The sequence below is a fragment of the Paralichthys olivaceus genome, chromosome 4 (assembly GCF_024713975.1).
Source record: "Paralichthys olivaceus isolate ysfri-2021 chromosome 4, ASM2471397v2, whole genome shotgun sequence".
Lineage (NCBI taxonomy): Eukaryota > Metazoa > Chordata > Actinopteri > Pleuronectiformes > Paralichthyidae > Paralichthys > Paralichthys olivaceus.
Genome location: NC_091096.1, coordinates 27,530,971 through 27,550,585, shown reverse-complemented (window position 1 = coordinate 27,550,585; position 19,615 = coordinate 27,530,971). Strand labels below are relative to the sequence as shown.

General features: G+C 41.3%; 1 long non-coding RNA gene across 1 annotated transcript; it reads right to left on the bottom strand.

Annotated features, from left to right (window-relative positions):
• Nucleotides 1-239: 239 nt before the first annotated feature.
• LOC138407355 (uncharacterized) lies at nucleotides 240-10,532 on the bottom strand. The gene is made up of 6 exons (XR_011240780.1): nucleotides 10,291-10,532; nucleotides 9,776-9,929; nucleotides 6,341-6,453; nucleotides 4,528-4,585; nucleotides 4,196-4,254; nucleotides 240-3,951 (listed from the first exon to the last, which is right to left on the bottom strand). It is a non-coding gene; the product is annotated as an uncharacterized lncRNA (long non-coding RNA).
• Nucleotides 10,533-19,615: the final 9,083 nt, after the last annotated feature.

Sequence of the window (19,615 nt, the reverse complement as noted above, 5' to 3'; positions counted from 1 at the left end):
TGAATGTTGTCCATTAGAAAGAATTGTACCGCCTTGTGTGATGTCTCTCCCCACTCTGCAGTGAGTAAAACACATCTGAACAAGCCACAACATTTTTATTCTTTCACAGAATTCCCCAAGCGGTCAACAGGTAACAAATGCATGGACTACTTTTTCAGCATTCTTTGAGACGAGATGTTTCTCATTTTCATATTTTGTAGGTGGAAGAAGGCTGTCCCAGAGGCTTGTTTTCATGTAACTCCAAGGTTCAGTAAAGCTGGGGGCCAGGCTTAAGCCATGCAAGATAACTGGGTTCAGACCTCTTTATATACAGTCTATGGTTCAGACAATGTTTCTCTGAGACATTTAAGTACTTCTCTTTTGTTTGCCGTAAACCATATTATATTGTATGGCATCAAGATGTAATTATCTGTAGAAATGTCAGTCTGTGAATGTAACAAATGGTTTCATTTGAGGTTTAATTGATGGGTGCAGAATGGCCCTGAAACACGATATTTCCTTTGATTACTATCCTACCTCATTACCTCTACCTTCACTGTGGCTCTTCATATTGTAGGCATGGACAAGGCTATTCTTAATTCTTGGTTATTTTGTAAAAGACTATGGTTTATCTTTTCTACTTTGTATTTGTATTTTGGTTTTCTTACATGATGCCCATGGGTGATCATGACCATCTCATTGCTGAATATTAGTTGTGAAAACTTATTGTTGTTTCTATCTTGGCATAGAAATTGTGTTATCTCCCTGCTAAAATTTGTAGAATCAACAAAATGCATTCTGTCCACTTTACTGTTTGGATTGACTAAATGAAAATAATGAAGTTAATCTGGGTAACTTTACAGCTTTAACTGTAACTGGTGAGATAGTAGTAATATGTGTCAGTTGTGCTGCTGCTGCTGCTTCAATCATTTCAGCTTTAAATACCTCGAGGTCCACTTCAGTGACGACCTCACCTGGACATTAAACACCACACAGCTAGTCATGAAGGCTCAACAGCGGCTGTACTTCCTGAGGAGGCTGAGGAAGTTTGGGATGACTCCTAAGATCCTCAGCAACTTCTACAGCTGCATCATTGAGAGCATATTGACCAGCTGCATCACCGTGTGGTACGACAGCACATTTACTATGGACCGCAAACGCCTGCAGAGAGTGGTGAAGACAGCAGAAAAAATCATCAAGAACTCACTGCCCTCTCTGCAGAGCATTTACCACCGCAGGCAGGGTTCACAGGAGAGCTGCCTCCATTATTAAACTATGTCCATTTGTACTGTTTACATTTACATTGCATACATTTGCACTGCTAAGTTTTGCAAAATCCTCACCCTATTCACCTCATTACCCTTGTTTTCACCTTACTCTTAAACATGTTTCATATTCTTATTGTATTTGATGTCAATATTGTATTTGAATGTCAATTTTGGTCAGCTGGTTTTCCAGAAAGGACAGCACAAGAATTTCAATTCACAGGGGAACGTGTGTTCTGCTGTGTATTTGACAGTAAAAATTGTTGCATCTTGAATTGGCAAGAAAACATTCAGCCACTCAGCCCTTTGTGGAATAGTTTGGACATGGCTACAGACAAATAACAAAGGCAGTGTCCAAGATGAAACACTAAAACACTTGACTTCTGCTAACAATAGTCTTTGGTTTCCACTGACTGCATTTCCATTGGATTTGCACTCAAAATCATTGATTTTTAATGGTTTGTGAGTGTAGGAATAATGGGGATTGTGACTTGATTAGGTGGGTGCAATGGTTTTTTCCGTCCACTAGAAGGAGGTCATTGAACACGGATCACAACAGTTTTTCCAAGATTCAACATCTTGAATCAACTTTATCAGTGTTCAAGTCAAGTCAACTTTATGATCAATAATGACATATGTGCAGGACATATAGAGAATTGAAATAGTGTTTCCCTCTTATCCCCGGTGCAAACAGCATTCAACTTGAAATATAAAATATCAAAAATAGAAGTCATTCAAAGATATAAACAGGCAGTGGCAAATCTAGATGATATCAAAGATTCGCAGTTTGGACCCCTGACCAGCTAGAGCTCTGACATTTTGCACACTGGATCTCCTCTCACCCCAGAAGGCTCCATATGTGTTATTAAAGCTCTGGGTGTTGCAGGTCAAGAGATCTAATTTTTTCCACCTACCTCCTACCTCAGTTCGAGCCCAAAACCACCCAGGGGCCCCAAGTTTTCAGTAGAGGTTCCCCCGGGGACCCAGGAAGCACAACTACATTCGGGTCGCCGTAGCCAGAAGTTGTTTTTATAGTGTAAAATACCTGAAAAGGGGAGTATTTGAGTGAACGATAAATGGACACATACCTTTCTCAGATCATGTGTATTATGACTCATTATCAGGGTAACCACCTACTGTAAATACAAATGCCACAATGTGTACAATTACTGCTGAATATCTACCGAACTGAAATATTACATACGTCAATAGACTATACTGAAATATTACTATAGACAATGTACATCCAGACAGACATTTAACATGTCTTATCTGTCACCTAGCACTTGCATTCATCAAACAACTTTGGATACCAGTAATAAAGTAAACATAAGCATGTAAGATAAACAAATACAGCATTTCACAAAATATTCTTTAACTCGGCTTACTTCTAATATACTGATAATATATTGCAACTCACAATTTAGAACATTACACTCACTCAGTAACGCAAATATTTCTGAAAAAATAAATTTAAAATAGCCTGCTTGCAACAACACTAGTCCACAGCCACGGTGTACTACTATTCCACAGACGGCGCACAGTTAGCATTGCAGGAGATTAATGTGCCTTATGTTAACTTAATCGTCGTCATGTAATTATCAATATTACTTCACGCTACACGAACAGACCGTATTACAAATAGTTTCCTGAGCACATATACACATTCACCTAACACACTGGTAAATATTAACCATTACTTTGAGGTACTGCTGTCAAAATGGAACTTCAAAAATTGGCTTAATTGATACCAAAGGTCACAAAGGTCACCTGGGCCCCTCTGCGGTTTTGGTGAAAATGGGTAATGCAGGCTCAAAGAGCCTCTCGTGACCAGTTGGTCAAATATGGGGCTCCTAGGCCCTTGGGAAGGCCCCGAAAGGGATCCTAATTTTCCCAAAAGCTCCAGAACCAAGAGGCTGCCAACCCAGTCACACTACCCAAGTTGGAAGCACCTTGTGAGGCATGCCTGCTGGACAATTGGTGGCACTTTTCCTAGATGTAAAATGCCTACAAGTTTCTGAGTGGTGTCTTTTTGGCCCCTGTTTAGGCCCCTGACCAGGTAGAGGGCTAAAATCCAAGAGACAACTCATGTAACATTGATAAGAAATTCACTCAAGCAGTGACCCCAAGTTACCAGATATAATGAAATTCCCTACTGACAGTCCTAACATATCACATTTACAGTGACTTGAGGTTACTCTGACCTTTAACTTCGAAGGGAATAAAATCGTTCATCTTTGAGTTGAAGTTACTTTTTTTTACCAAGTTTGACGAGATTCCCATGAGCTGATCTTTAGATATCATTTTCAGGAAAAATATTAACATACTTTGTGAGAACACTGTGACATTTGGCCACCAAAATTGAATCCAATGTCATGCGAATGTTGGTGCCAAATGTGAAAGAATTCCCTCAAGGCATTTCGGATATATCGCATTTACAAGGCAAGAAGTGTGCCTTGTGAGGTCCTAGTGACCTTGCCATTTGATCTTTGACAACTGAATTCTATTCAAGTCATCATTGAGTCCAAGTGAATGTTTGTGCCACATGTAATGATATTTCCTTTGTATTCAAAACAATGCAAAGTCAAGTGAGCTTGACCTTTCGACCTTTGACTTACATAATGTAGTTGTTCATGAGATATCGCTTTCACATGAATGGGACAGACAGATGGATGGACAAGCTGAAAACATAATGCCTCTGGCCACACTGAAAGTGAAAATGGTAAAGAAATAAATATAGCAATACATGATAAATAATTTGTTCTCTGTTCTTTTAATTTACATGGATGATTTCTTGACAAAACAAGCTAACTCTATAAATGTGAACTGAGTGTCAGAAATTAACACGACGTTCATAGCATCTGCAAACAAATTTTCCCCACAAATTTCTGTAACTTTCTGAGAATCTACTTTACAGTATATTGTAAAATATCATGCGTTTCAATACTCACATTATTGATGGAACCTCAGTGATGTCTACTGTCCCTGGCTCAGACACTCTCTCAAGCATCTACAGTACATGTCAAGACAGGTAATGGTAGAATTAAAATAACATTAGATATCTACAATTCATTTGAACTATTATAGTTTCAGAAATTCATTTTATTCCGAGTTCAGTCAGGAGCTCTTTGTCATGATTTACCCATTTGTTGCAAATGGGGACACAGTTATGATTGGCGCTGAAGGCTCCATTCTTTGGATGTTCCCTGGTTAGCCGAGCAGCGTGCTGAGATAAAACAGGGAACATATGCAGAGCCCCCAGTGGGCGTAGCAGGCAAGGTACCTTTGTTTAAGATGATTTACCACAACCGTGTTTGGACTCGGTGCTGTGGTGGCAGTTTCTGTGAAACAAGCACAAAGTCAAACACTTCTTTCTTTAAGTTTAATTCAGCATCTGCAGATGGACTCATTGGTACACATCACCTGAATGACATGCACAAATAAGCAAAGAACATAGGAGAATCTGTGTTCTTATAACTCACAGCCCCCTCCCACTAAGCGTGCAAAGGTATATATTACCCTTCTGTATTTTCACTCAGTGGAGGAGACATCCTGTCCTTTTGTTTACATGTTCTGTGGATGACTCCCCCCCCCTGTGAGATCCCAGTTGTTTGATCCCAATCAGAGATACGAGATACCATAAAGTTGTGGTTTCTCAAGGCCATAAAACTCAAGTTTCTTAAGCCATCACCGTAAACCTTAAAGTTGCCCTTTTAGATGAACAATTTGGTCAACCATTTGGTCAGTCCTCCACATACATGTCTGTTTATGCATTTATACACACACAAATGTAAAATTTCCATTACAGTGCTAAAAGTGTTATAGCTTAGCAGGGATCAGTGAGGATGAGGTTGTATTTAAAGGGACCGCTTTGGTGAGAGAATGGGCTGTGATTGGTGGGTGACTGACGAGCACCCATAAACCTATCGGTATAGCTGAGCACATGACTCCGTGTCCTGCATGAACTAACACAATGCTTCATTAATCACAATTCTAGTTTAGGATTTCCACAATGACATTCTAACTTTAAACTTCATTTAAGGTATCTTGAATTGAGGCAAATTAAAGCTGACCTTGAATTATGATCAGTCAGAATCAAATTGTCATATATCACAAATCATAAACTGGATTTATTTTCATAATTAATTATGGATACAATTCCAAGGTATGTTGCAGAAATCTGGAATGGATATCTATATCATTGAGCATTGTACAAGAAGACAAGTAAATTATTTTTAAATAAACAGCATGGAACATGGACATGTTACTACATGTTCTACTGAATAAGGGATCAGCCACATGCTATCCGTAATACAAACAGCCATCATCAGGGACATAGTCATCAGAGAGATCATAGTTAATGTTCATCCCAAGGTACTTGTAGTTCTTTACAAAGTCTATCACCTGCCCCTTGATGATAGTACTCAGAGTTTGAGGGCTGATGCCTAAAACTCATGTCCTTGGTTTTTGTCACATTTAGTAGTAAAAATGCAGTCACAGCAATACAGATTCACAATCCACAATGGGACCATGGCTGTTCTCATCCGCATGGAGGAGACTGACTGTCACAGAGTCATCAGCAAGTTTGAAAAGTAATCTGTTGTCATGCCAGCTGCGGCAGTCATCAGTATACACATTACAGAGTGAAAAGACACAGGAGAAGACCCTGTGGATGATGACAATGCCTCTTACGTGCATTTGTTTACCCTCACTTTCTGTGTTACTTGTCAGTTGCAGCTCGAGGCATCATGCATGTATCCAATATTATCTTTTCCAGGCACTATACTGGTACTGTAGTACCTACAAGTTATGCACGTTCCATTTTGCATGGGGACATTTAAAACAAACCAGTCTACAACATAGTAAAAATCACATGAAAATCAACTGCCCTCCTCATCTTTTCATATGTTTTTACTCCCCAATTTTTTAATGTGGATTTAGAATTTGATACTGAGCATAGCCGTGAAATTGGCTCCCCAATAGAAATGGTACAAGTTGTCAAATTAATGTTACCTACATAAATCCCCACAGATTTACAAAACATTCTCAGAACACAGTTTACATCACAGTAAGGTATCACATTTTTTATTACTCACCTTATTGATGGAACCTCAACCATATTTACTGTCCCTGGCTCAGACTCTCTCTCAAGCATCTACAGTAGGTGTTTTCGTTCCCAAAACACAGTCTCTCTTGTGGTTTCAAGAGTCTGCAAGAGTAGAACATGAGGTAGAGCATTCAGCTACCAGGCAGACACCTTCTGTGCATTTAAGGTTAAACTTAAAACATTCCTTTTTGATAAAGCCTGGCTGGATCAGGTGAGTCCTGAACCCCCCCCCCCCCCCCACACACACACTCATTTATTTATTTTAATAAATGTCAATAACTATGTTATTGACGTGTCTTTTTTCTCCCATGTCCCTCTCTCTGTTTCTCTCTCATTGCAGGTATCTCTGACTCCAGAACTGAAGGAGAACAACTATTATTATTATTATTATCATTATTATTATTAACAACAATACTTAATTAATTATTATATTAATTGTTGCTGCTATCATTAATAATCAATAACTTCTTTACACTGTTATCGTTTACATTTTAACTAGTCAGAGCTGCTACCTGATGTTGCTCAAGTGTTCTGGTCTCTCGCCTCCCCCTCCCCACTGTTTCTCTTCTCTCCCCATTTTTCTCTGCTCACCCCAACCAGTAGAGGCAGATGACCGTCCACATTGAACCTGGTTCTGCTAGAGGTTTCTCCCTGTATGTGAGGGAGTTTTTACTCTTCACAGTCACCAAAGTGCTTGCTCATTGTGGGAACTGTTAGGTTTCTCTATATTAAACAATATTTTAATGTCTTGACCTTCTATGTAAAGCTCCTTGAGATAATGTATATTATCATTTGGTGCTATACAAATAAAATTTAATTGAATTTGTAGCACCGGTATCACACCACTTACTGCGCCACTGGACCAGTTCTAGGTTCTAAGGCAGGGGTGGGGAACGTCCGGCCTCCGGGCCGTATACGGCCCGCGAGGCCATTTCAACTGGCCCGCAATGCAATACAATTTTTATATTTTATATCTTCATATATGCATACATGAATAAAAAAAAAAAATCAGGAAAAAAAATATATCGCCCGTCATTAGTTTTCCGAGAGAGAGTCCTATGTCTGAGTCAACGTCAGGGTCAGTGAACACAGCATGTGATGTACGTACCACTGCATTGGGTCGGAGTGACTGACACATGACAAGTACCGACACAAACAAGTGATGCATCATGGCGACTGTCAAGAAAAGGAAGGTGGACGGAGAATGCCGCGTATTTCAGGAAAAATGGACAAATGACTTTTTCTTTGTTGAAGTGAAAGGCAAGCCAGTGTGCCTAGTTTGTGGCGAGGCGCTTGCGGTGATGAAAAAGGCCAATGTCGAGCGCCATTACAGCTCGAAACATGCTAAACTCGACGAGTTGAAAGGACAAATGCGTTTGGATAAAATTAACGCTCTTCGTCGGAGTTTGGGTGCTCAACAGGCAGCTATCACACGGCCACAGACTGACAGAGAGAATATTACGCGTGCAAGTTTTGTGGTGAGTGAACTGATAGCCACGAAGCTGAAACCTCACGCTGAAGGAGAGTTCGTGAAGGAGTGCCTCGTAGCCGCCGCGGAGCTGCTAGCCCCCGACAAAGTGAAATCATTTCAAAGCGTCAGTTTGTCCCGGAGAACCGTTTCAGAAAGGATTACTGATATGGCGCAAGATATTGAAAAAACACTCAAGAACACTGCAAGAGACTTCGAGTATTTTTCTCTGGCCTGTGACGAGACAACAGACATCACACACACAGCGCAGCTTGCCATTTTTCTGCGTGGGATTACGTCTGAGTTTGAAACAAAGGAGGAGTTGCTGTCTTTGCAAGCCATGCATGGCACTACTAAAGGTGAGGATTTGTTCAATCAAGTTATTGTGGCCATGAACAATTTTGAACTGCCATTTGAGAAGTTGAGCAGCATCGCCACTGACGGAGCTCCCACAATGGTTGGCGCGCAAAAAGGATTGACTGCTTTAGTCAAAAAAGAAATGAGCCGACTGAGTCTGGATCCAAGTGATTTAGTTGTATGCCACTGTATCATACATCAAGAGAGTTTGTGTGCACATTCCCTGAAGCTTAACAATGTGATGACAACAGTTGTGTCCACCATAAACTTCATTAAAAGCAGAGGGCTGAACAACCGCCAGTTCAAGGAGTTACTCAGCGAGCTTGAGTCAGAGTATGGTGATCTGGTTTATCATTGTGAAGTGCGATGGCTGAGTCGTGCAAATATGCTCGCACGGTTTTATACACTGCGGGAAGAAGTCAGACGCTTCATGGAGATGAAGGGTGGACCTGTCATGGAGCTCAGTGATGGCAAGTTCCTCCGTGATCTGGCCTTCATGGTGGACATCAGCAAGCACCTGTCAGAGCTAAACATCAAGCTGCAAGGTCCCAACCAGCTCATCAGCTCTCTGCTTTCAAATGTGAAATCATTTGAAGTGAAGTTAAGGCTGTGGCAAGGACAGCTGAAAAGGGGAAACACTGTGCACTTTCCCACCCTACAAGAACAAAAGCCTGATGTTACGACTGAATATGCTGGTGAGTGTGCAAAACTCATCCAGGCATTTGATGAGAGGTTTCATGATGTGAAAAATATACAAAAGGAACTCGACGTGTTTGCGACACCATTTAATGTGCAACCGTCTGATGTGCCAGACAACCTCCAAATGGAAATAATTGATCTGCAAAACAACAACGAGCTCAAAGCCAAGTACCACAACCTTTCTCTGCTGGACTTTTACAAACTGTATGTTCGTGCTGAGGATTTTCCCATCCTGAGGAGACATGCCCTGAAGTTTGCATCTCTGTTTGGGACAACGTATCGCTGTGAACAGTTCTTTTCAAAACTGACTCTTGCAAAGACTCGCTTCCGCTCAAGACTGACTGACTCAAACTTGGAAAACCAGCTTCGAGTAGCATCATCATCACTGTCAGCTAATATCAGACGCCTTGCTAGAGAAAAACAGTTCCAGCCATCACATTAGGTGAGTCTAGACATGCAGCAAACATGAGGCTTAGTAACGCAGCAGTTATAGACTTTTTTTGTCTTTTTTTTCATCTTTAGTTATGTGTTCATAATGGTATGGCCCTCTGAGGACTTTGGAAAAATTGAAATGGCCCTTGATGTGAAAAAGATTCCCCACCCCTGTTCTAAGGAGTGGGAAGCAAGACTAATCACACCAGAGACCGTTGCTCTAAGTACAAAAGGCCGGCAATTTACTGAATGCAAAACACACATATAAAATACAGTACACAAAACAAAACAAATACCCTGCAGGTTCCTAATACTAAGGCAAGTATAATTGAAAAGAGTATTTCACTTTTTCCTTTCGTAGCTAATCTAAGTTAAGTTAGACCAGTCTTTTTTCTCCTCAGTTCAATTTAGTCCGAAAAAAATAACAAATCAATCAGTTCAGTTCAAACTAGTTCCTGATACTCCTACCACTGAGTCACCATACGCCGAAGATTTCCTCACTGGCGCGAAGGAGTAGATGAGTTGAAGGTGAAGGTCTGGGTCTGGCTCGCCATCTTGAATCCCGTCTGTGTGTGCACAGTCCTTGCTCCGACCCAGCTTCAAACCGAGCAAAAAACCTGACCTGTGTAACATGTCATAAACACAAATAATCTCTTTTTAAATCCTCAAATCACACAATTAAATGTTTCACAGTTTCTGAGTTGTAACGTTACTGCTACGGTGTTTTTTCGTCTCAAAATGGCAGCGGAGCGGTCTCTTTCAACTCACGGCTCCGTCTCCCACACAAACTACAGCGCATACCTTTCATTTATACAGCTTACACACACTTTTGTAACATTTACAGTCTTCATAAACCCAAAAAAATAACTGATAAACAGGTTATGACGGAGCATTTCCTTGTGAATAGCTACGTTTTTAGCATTAGCTTTCCGCTAAAAAGGTACAACGCAGCAAAATTGCAAGAAAATAAACACAAAACTCACCAAAACCGGTGTGACTTAGTTCTCATAAAATCCCCGTCAGTTCCCGACCAGGTAAGTTATATTTTTCAACTGCTAAATCAACTTTTTTCACTCTTTTTCTGCTTATTAATCGCAGCTCGTTTTTCTCCGTTTTCTCCTCTGCTCTCTCCCTATGGTCTCTGCTGCAGCATCACGCAGGCGCTGCGTTGAGTGTCACTAGTCCCTTAAAGGGGCAGGCATGAAATTTCTGTCAGCATACTTTTAATCTTAAATAGACATTAAATTATTGTTGTATGAACATTTCTAATTAACTTTGATGAATTGTCTTACATAAAATGGATCACTAATTTTAAACTTATTTATGCAGCTTTTAAACTATTTATTCTTATTTATATCATATCTTGACATGGGTTACAAATTGAATAGGTGATGGGATAATAATAGTAATTAATTGAGCAGTAGTATCGCAATATATTCAGTAAACTGTACAAAAATTGATATTTATTAAAATAAATAAATGAGTGTGTTTGTGGGGGGGGGGGGTAGTGTTGGGATTAGGGGTTAGGGGTTAGGGTTAGGGTTAGGGTTAGGGTTGGGTAGGGGGATAATAGCCAAGCGTGTCCGCGTCCGGCTCGGTGGACACGTAATTTCCCGGGGTGCCAGAGACTCAGGACTTTGGCTACCTCCCCATTTTCAGGGGTGCTCTTTCCGTTGGTGGCAGTGGCCGGCAGCTACGACCTTCCGTCCCTGAGATATTCAGGGAAAAACACTCTCCGTTAAAGGCGAATGGGACGGTCAGTAGTGAATGATGCAGCAGTAGCAGCAGCACAACAGACCCATATTACTACTATATTGTTATAAATATGATTATTATATAGTGTTATTATTATTACATACACACAGAGAGATCCAAAGTGTGTTGTTATTATTACATTATTACATACTAGATATTTTATATTTCATGTTGAATGCTGTTTGCACCGGGGATAAGAGGGAAACACTATTTCTATTCTCTGTATGTCCTGCACATATGGCATTATTGATCATAAAGTTGACTTGACTTGAACACTGATAAAGTTGATTCAAGATGTTGAAGCTTGAAAAAACTATTGTGATCAGTGGTCAATGACCTCCATCTGGTGGACGTAAAAAACCATTGCACCCACCTGATCAAGTCACAATCCCCATGATTCCCACACTCACAAAGCATTAAAAAGCAGTGATTTTGAGTGCAAATCCAATGGGAATGCAGTCAGTGGAAGCCAAAGACTATTGTTAGCAGAAGTCAAGTGTTTTAGTGTTTCATCTTGGACAGGGCCGAGTGGCTGAATGTTTTTTTTTTCCAATGAAGCAGCAGCACAACACATATTTCTAATATATTATTATAAATATTATCATTATATAGTATTATTGTTACATACTGTTGTTAACAATCACAATAGCATCACATCATCAGTATACTCACCATAAGTAGTAGTAGTAATAGTAGTAGAACAAGTATTTCATTTTATTGTTGTATTTCATTCTATTGTGTTTTGTAATGTATTTTGGGGGGAAGTCTTGCTCACACGTGTTCCTATTTATTGTGGTTAAAACTAAACGTCTGAGAATCTCAGTGTATTTACCATTTTTTGGTTAATTAGTGGATAAAATATATTTGTAAAGTTTAATTCTTATTGTTTGAGAGTGGGATGTGTATTTTAAGGAGAAAAAAATATTTTAAAGTTTTAAAAAATTCATAAGTAATTGAAATTTCTGAGTATGTTTTAAAATATTTTTTTTAATTTTAGGGAAATCCTTATTGGGATAGTAATTTGTTTATGATTCCAACTTTTTTTTAGGATTGGTGGTTGATATAAGGGAAATGAATGGAGAAAAATTCATTATTTAATCAACTCCCTTGATCCTTTGGGAGTAGTGGAGCCAATCAGAGGAAAACGTTATTTTTATCAAGTTTAAAACTTGTTGTTGTATGTAAAATATTGTTTACAATCTAGTTTGAGTTGTAAAATAGAATTAGGAATAAAATTTAAAATATCTCCTTATTAATTAATTCGTATATTTAAAAAAAAAAAATTCATAAAAGTGATTTGGTTTGGAATCCTCCTTTTCATATTTTTTTATACCATTCATATAATAAGGTAGTAGAGTCAGGGAGAGAAGCCTGTCCGGGCTAAGCCCTGCCCCGCCTGTTCGGGCTGTGAACTCTGCCTCCCCCTACTCCCTCACTTTCATGAGGGAAGAGAGGTGAGGAAAGTGATTTTGTTTTAAAAAATGTCTAACTTTTCTAGGAATTGTTTCAATTGATTTAAATTAGATTGGATAAATAATATTAATAGTAATAGTAATAGTAATAATGATAATGATAATGATAATGATAATGATAATAATAATAATGATAATGATAATGATAATAATAATAATAATAATAAATAATAATGTATGCGTACATGTATACACACATACAACTATATATGTACATATATATACACACACATACATAAAATAATATGTTTATTTATTCCATCTTGTTTCATAACTATTTTTGTTTTATTTGTTTAAAGGGGAGAATCTGCTCCAGGTTTGTTCTGGCCACAGTCATGAACAGAACCTGTTGGTTCCATTCTTTGGCTTACGGCCTTGAGCATTAGTCCTGTGTTTGTTATCATTTTTATCCCCTTTTTTAAAATTTTTAAAATTTTAATTTAAAATGTTAATCATTAGGGTTAGGGAAAAGGGGGATTTGGTTAGGTTTAGGAAAAAGGGAAGTGGTTAGGATTAGAGAAGGGGAAGTGGTTAGGGTTAGGATCTAGGGCTAGGTTAATGGTTAGGTTTAGGCATGGGGCCACTGGTTAGGGGTTAGGGTAAGGGGTTAGGGGTTAGGGTTAGGGGTTAGGGTTAGGGAGTTAGGGTTAGGGTTAGGTAAGGGGATAATAGCCGAGCGTGTCCGCGTCCGGCCCTGCGGACACGCTATTTCCCGGGGTGCCAGAGACTCGGGACTTTGGCTACCCCCCCCATTTTCAGGGGTGCTCTTTCCGTTGGTGGCAGTGGCCGGCAGCTACGACCTACGGTTGCGGAGATATGGGCGAAAAACAACTCCCCGTGATAAGCGAATGGGACGGTCGGGAGTGAAACAGTGTGGAGGCCCAAATCGCTCCTCCAGAATAGTGTTAGGAGCACGTTTCAGGTCATAAGGGTTAGGGGGTCAGGGTATAGGGGCGAGAGGGGGTAAGAAGACGGCACAAACACTGAGATAAGCCATCCATCATGTGACCTTTGACCTTTGCGGGGGTCGCACGGGTCTGAAACTCAGCACAGTGGTCAGACCCCGTCCCCTGACTAGCATACTCATTTTTCAGATCCCCTGCCCGAAGCCTGCATGAGTTATCAGGGATAAGGCCTTAAAGTAAAGATAAATGGCGCCGTACTAACTGGAGCCTGTCGTAGCAGCTCTGTGTATTACTGTCGGTCTTTTGTGTTTTTATTACATTTGCTGTTTGTTTTCTATATTTATTTTTGCACTGCTCTGTGCATCTTCGTACCGCACAATGACAAGATGCTTTTGCAACTGATTTGACACTTTTCATTACTTTTAACCGCACTTCGGTCTCTTCGGATCACTGGAAGCATGCCTGCAACACACACCGGCATTGTTTACACCCGCGACCAGCTGATGGCCCTGAGGCACACCACCCTCTTGGCCGGAGAGAGACCCACCATCCCGGAGGAGCTAAAGAAGAGACGGCGGGGCTGTAGAGCGGGGCTAAAACGGAGGATGGTGAAGAGGAAGTTTAAGCCCATCATCCCTGCAGTCATCACTTGAAGCGTGAGGTCGCTGGCAAATAAAGTGGACGAACTGGAAGCACTCATCAGAACACAGAGGGAGTACAGGGAGTCCAGTATTGTGTGTCTCACGGAAACGTGGCTGCACGAGCAGATACCGGACTCCAACGTCACCATTCCCGGCTTCCAGGCGGTTCGAGCCGACAGAGACACCACTGCGACCGGCAAGAAGAAAGGAGGGGGTCTCGCCGTGCTCGTGAACAACAGGTGGTGTCACCCCGGGTACGTCACAGTTAAACAGCGTGTATGTAACCCGGACATCGAGCTTGTCGCAGTCGGACTTCGTCCATATTATTTGCCGAGGGAGTTTACCAGTGTTTTCGCCATCACTGTTTATATTCCTCCATCTGGGAACACAGAAGCAGCTTGTGACGTCATCCACGCTGTGACTGCAGGATTACAGACACAACACCCCGGGGCCTTCATCGTCATCACAGGTGACTTTAACCATGCTTCCCTCTCATCCACACTCCCAACATTCTTCCAGTTTGTAAAATGTGCCACCCGTGACAATAAGACTTTGGACCCGCTGTATGCAAATGTTAAGGATGCATACAGCTCCACTGCCCTGCCACCACTGGGCAGATCAGACCACAACCTAGTCCTGCTCTCACCATCATACAAGCCTGTGGTTCAGCGGCACCCAGTCAAAGTGAGGACAGTGAGGAAATGGACTCCTGAGGCCATGGAAACACTGCGTGGAGCGCTGGAGGCCACAGACTGGGATGCTCTGTATGAGCCACATGGTGAGGACATTGATGGCATGACTGACTGTGTCTCTGAGTACATTGGGTTCTGCATAGACAACACCATACCCACTAAAGAGGTCCGCTGTTACCCAAATAACAAACCGTTGGTAACAAGCGACCTGAAGGCCCTTCTCAACGAGAAGAAGAGGGCCTTTAGATCACGGGACAGAGCAGAACTCAAACGGGTACAAAGGGAGCTAAAGCGCAGCATCAGGGAGAGCAAGGACAACTTCAGAAGAAAACTGGAGCACAAACTGGAGGACAACAATAGCAGAGACGTCTGGAGTGGGATGAAGGAGATCACCGGCTTTCAGAGGAGAGGTGAGGGAGCAGCTGGGAATGAACGTGCGAACGAGCTGAACACGTACTTCAATAGGTTCATCAACAACCCCCCCACCCCCAGCGGACCCTCCACTGCCCCTACGACTGCCTCTACTGCTTCTCAGAGCAACAACCCCCCACCTCCCCCCATCACCCTCTGCCCCACACCACACCCGTCACCATCTCCCCCCACCCCTCCGCTGGCTTTCACCACAGACTTTTTCACACCTCCCACCCCCAGGACATCCTCACATCACCCACAGTCCCCCACCTCCTGCAACACACACCTCTTTGCACCACCCTCAAACCCACCACTGACATCCCCTACCCTCCAGTCTGGACTACACATCACAGCCAGCCAGGTGAGTAGAGAGCTGGAGAGGCTCAAACAGAGGAAAGCTGCTGGACCGGACCGCATCAGCCCTCGTGTGCTGAAGGCATGTTCCAGCCAGCTCTGTGGAGTTCTCCAACACCTCTTCAACCTGAGCCTACACCTTCAGAGAGTGCCAGTGCTCTGGAAAACATCCTGCCTGGTCCCAGTGCCCAAAAAAGGACGTCCTGCTGCACTGGAGGACTACAGGCCGGTGGCACTGACCTCTCATATCATGAAGGTCATGGAGAGACTGGTATTGGCACACCTCAGACCGCTGGTGTGCCCATCACAAGACCCCCTGCAGTTTGCATATCAGCCCCATGTTGGGGTTGATGATGCAATCATCTACCTGCTGCAGAAGGCCTACTCCTCCCTGGACACACCCAACACCTCAGTCCGGATCATGTTTTTTGATTTCTCCAGCGCCTTCAACACCATCCAGCCCAGACTGCTGAAGGCCAAACTGGAGGGCACGCGGGTGAGTGCTCCCCTCATTACTTGGGTCGATGACTATCTGACGGGCAGACCACAGTTTGTGAGATTACAGAACTGTGTGTCTGATCGTCTGATCAGTAACAGCGGGGCCCCCCAGGGAACTGTACTGTCCCCCTTCCTCTTCACCACATACACTGCTGATTTTAAGCACTGCACTGGATGTGTCATCTGCAGAAGTTCTCTGATGACACGGCCATTGTGGGGTGTATTGAGGGCGGGGGGGAGGCTGAGTACAGGGACCTGGTCGACCGCTTTGTGAAGTGGTGTGGGGAGAACCGCCTGCAGCTCAACGTGGAGAAGACGAAGGAGATGGTGGTGGATTTCAGCAGGAACAAGCCCCTGCCCTCTCCTGTCTGCATCGGTGGGACGGATGTGGAGGTGGTACCTGCATACAAGTACCTCGGTATCACATTGGACAATAAACTGGACTGGTCCACCCACACAGAGGCCGTCTACAAGAAGGGCCTGAGCCGGCTTTACTTCCTGAGGAGGCTCGGGTCCTTCAATGTCTGCAACAAGATGCTGCAGATGTTCTATCAGTCTGTTGTGGCGAACACCATCTTCTTTGCTGTGGTGTCCTGGGGTGCGGGCATCAAGACAAAGGACGCCAACAGACTGAACAAAATCATAAGGAAAGCAGAGTCTGTGGTTGGCTCTAAGCTTGTCACCATGGAGGAGGTGGTGGAGAACAGGATGCTGGCAAAACTGCTGGCAATCATGGACAATCCCTCTCACCCCCTCCACAAAACACTGGACAAGCTAAAGAGCAGCTTCAGCCACAGGCTCATCCAACCCCGCTGCTCTAAGGAGCGATACAGGAAATCGTTCATTCCAACCGCAATAAGACTATATAACTCATCGACCTCTGTCAGAACCACCATCACAGAACTGCACTAATATACCTGTCACCCTTGCACCATGTAGCCTGTACTACACTACGCCCCATATACTGGAACATTTACTTCTGTGATATGTATTAATTTAAACCATTTTATACAATAATATTGTCTTTTGTACACCCAGTCTACATATTCTTAAACTGATAGTATATTGTATAGTCAAGTAGTCTTATATTTATACCCTACTATATACTATATATCATATCATATTATATCATACTCTGTATATTCTCTGTATATTCTTCGTATATATAAGTCTATATACACATATTTATACATGTGTACATGTTATTATTATTATATTATTACTACTACTATTACTATTATTATTATATATACTGTTGCTGCCATTATTACTATATACTGCTATTATATTGGTATAATTACTATCTATATAAATATATATTATGTTATATTGTATACTATATATATATATATAAATATATACTGTACTACTATTCTTATATACTGTCTAACAATAAGATTACCATCATATCATCATTACTATTACCATCATATTGCCACTGCACTACTTGTCTGCCTATTCATCTTGTGTTTCTGTTTTTGTTCTTTTTACCTCAATGTTTTGTTTTGTTCTATTGTATTGTGTTTTGTTGTGTTCTGATACATGAGCTGCTATGACGACTTAATTTCCCTCCGGGCATGAATAAAGTAATCTATCTATCTATCTATCTAAAGGGCTTGAGAGGCTTGATTTAAAAAAAAAAAGCTTGGGTGTGGGTCTCTGAGCGGCCACCGGAGGATGGGCACGGCCCTCCCTGAGCCCGAGCATCACATGTGTTGCAGACTGTAGCGGCTTTGCACAGACAGATCCAAAGTGTGTCTGGTGCGGGTCCCTGTGCAGCCACCGGAGGGTGGGCACAGCCCTCCCTGAGACCGAGCATCACATGTGGTGCAGACTGTAGTGGCTTTGCACAGAGAGATCCAAAGTGAACCGCTTTTGATAGGAAGCTCGTAGAAAGATGAAACCCACGTTCCCAGCAGCTCAACAGACACATATTACTACCATATTATTATATATGTGATCATTATATAGTGTTATTATTATTACATACACACAGACAGATCCAAAGTGTGTTACTATTATTACATTATTACATACTGTTGTTAACAATCACAAGACCATCATGTCATCAGTACGGTTGCCATTAGTAGTAGTAGTAGTAGTAGTAGTACAAGTATTTCATTCTATGGTTGTATTTCATTCTATGGCTGTATTTCATTCTATGGTTGTATTTCATTCTATGGTTGTATTTCATTCTATTGTATTATGTATTGTATTTTAATTCAATAAAATCAATGTATTCAAGGCATTGTCCTTTGTAGCAAAATAAAACATGGATTTAAAACATCACACCAAACAGCAGCAACAGCAGCAACAACAACAAACTAAGTGAACAATAAATGATCATGATAATGAATGGGACGGTCAGGAGTGAAAAGGTGTGGAGGTCCAAATCGTTCCTCCAGAATAGTGTTAGGAGCACGTTTCAGGTCATTTGTACTCGTGGTGGTGGTGGTGGATTTTTTTTGGAGAGCATCCCATTTCTATTTCTACTGTTATTCTGTTCATATTTCCATATTTCTATTGATATTCCACTGATAATTCTGTTTCTATTTATACCGTTCATTCTGTTCATCCCACCATTTCTGCAATATTTATACTCTTGATATCATCTAGATTTGCCACTGCCTGTTTCTATCTTTGAATGACTTGTATTTTTGATATTTGATATTTCATGTTGAATGTTGTTTGCACCGGGGATAAGAGGGAAACACTATTTCAATTCTCTGTATGTCCTGCACACATGGCATTATTGATAAGTGACAAGTTGACTTGACTTGAAGACTGATAACGTTGATTCAAGATGTTGAAGCTTGAAAAAACTGTTGTGATCAGTGGTCAATGACCTCCATCTGGTGGACGAAAAAAACCATTGCACCCACCTGATCAAGTCACAATCCCCATGATTCCCACACTCACAAAGCATTAAAAAGCAGTGATTTTGAGTGCAAATCCAATGGAAATGCAGTCAGTGGAAGCCAAAGACTGTTGTTAGCAGAAGTCAAGTGTTTTAGTGTTTCATCTTGGACAGGGCCGAGTGGCTGAATGTTTTTTTTTCCAATGAAGCAGCAGCAGAAGCACAACACATATTTCTAATATATTATTATAAATATTATCATTATATATTATCATTGTTACATACTGTTGTTAACAATCACAATAGCATCATGTCATCAATATACTCACCATAAGTAGTAGTAGAACAAGTATTTCATTTTATTGTTGTATATCATTCTATTGTGTTTTGTAATGTATTTTGGGGTGATGTCTTGCTCACACGTGTTCCTATTTATCGTGGTTAAAACAAAACGTCTGAGAATCTCAGTGTATTTACCATTTTTTGGTTAATTAGTGGATAAAATATATTTGCAAAGTTTGATTCTCATTGTTTGAGAGTGGGATGTGTATTTTAAGGAGAAACAATTATTTTAAAGTTGTAAAAAATTCATAAGTAATTGAAATTTCTGAGTATGTTTTAAAATATTTTGTAAATTTTAGGGAAATCCTTATTTGGATAGTACTTTGTTTATGATTCCAACTTTTTTTTAGGATTGGTGGTTGATATAAGGGACATGAATGG